This window comes from Sinocyclocheilus anshuiensis, unplaced genomic scaffold, assembly GCF_001515605.1.
Source record: "Sinocyclocheilus anshuiensis isolate Anshui unplaced genomic scaffold, SAMN03320099.WGS_v1.1 scaffold1036, whole genome shotgun sequence".
In the NCBI taxonomy this organism is placed as follows: domain Eukaryota; kingdom Metazoa; phylum Chordata; class Actinopteri; order Cypriniformes; family Cyprinidae; genus Sinocyclocheilus; species Sinocyclocheilus anshuiensis.
In genome coordinates, this window is record NW_015550226.1 from 2081586 (window position 1) to 2082712 (window position 1127).

Here is a 1127-nt window from a genome sequence, read left to right on the forward strand (position 1 = left end):
AGGACCCAACTTTTTAGTACAATTTCAAGTTGCACTGTTCAAAATACCTGTAGTAGCACAGCAGTGCATACCGGTTTACATTTAATTAAGGTGGACTAGATTAGACTGTAATACAAATTATGGGTGCTCCGATTGATCGGCTACCGATCACTATCGGCTGATAATCACATTGGGATGATTGATCGGTGGTCTCTAAAAGGGCCGATCTCAAAAAAACGATCTCAAGCTGATGACGCTGCCGTGAGAGGTTTGGCATGACATGACATCTCAGTCTCTGTCCGGCGCGGGTAAAATAATTATAATGCTGAAGGTCGGTTACTCACGTTCATATTTCTTAATTAAATAACTTATAAAGTAATTTGAAAACCTTGTGTGAGACGTAATTTCACAAACAGCGTGAGTGAATCAGCGCGTGCGCTCTCTCTCAAAATATGCAAATGTCTTCAAATCACCACATCGCGTCTGTCTATAAGCGAGCTGCACAGTTGACATAGGAATTGTCACTAGCACAATCGAGCCAGTGTCACATCGTCACTAAAGTTTATAAATTGCATTACTTTTTATTTCTTGCCAGTGTTTAACCATTCAGCGCTCGCGCGCTCAGACCGAGTCTATCGCTGCGCTGCAAGCCCTGAATTAACGTAACAGTGCATTTTTGCAGTAAATATGAACATGGATTGACACGAAAATGTAGTAATTACACCATAAACGCATATTATTAAAGTCTACTGTGTTTCACAATCAACACATATGGCTTGTTGGCTAGGTTTAAAGGGAAAGAGCACTTTTAGACAGTGCTTAATTTGTAAATTGCGGGGTCCCGGAACAAAATGGGGTGACGGATTATGGGCTTACATTTCTGCCACAATTCTGCGCGCGAAAGATCATATTTTGAGCGCACAAAAGTGCATTTTGCACACGCGCGATCTGGGTTTGTGGAGAAAATGTTCGTTTCGCAAAGAAAAAAGTATTTCGAGCGCACGGAAATCAATTTTGCATTTAAAATACGTTTTTGGATGTGTGCAGACCTCTTTTGTGCGTGCAACGTTTCACTAGCTTGCTTACCTGATGCCCGCCCTCTGTGCTCGCTAAATGCCCACAGCTCGCGTGCTCAACACAACCCAGCG

General features: G+C 42.5%; 1 protein-coding gene across 2 annotated transcripts in view; it reads right to left on the minus strand.

Annotated features, from left to right (window-relative positions):
* LOC107661011 (E3 ubiquitin-protein ligase HACE1-like) overlaps positions 1-1127 on the minus strand; it is a 39493-nt gene that overhangs the window by 27208 nt on the left and 11158 nt on the right. The gene's annotated exons all lie outside the window — the stretch shown is intronic.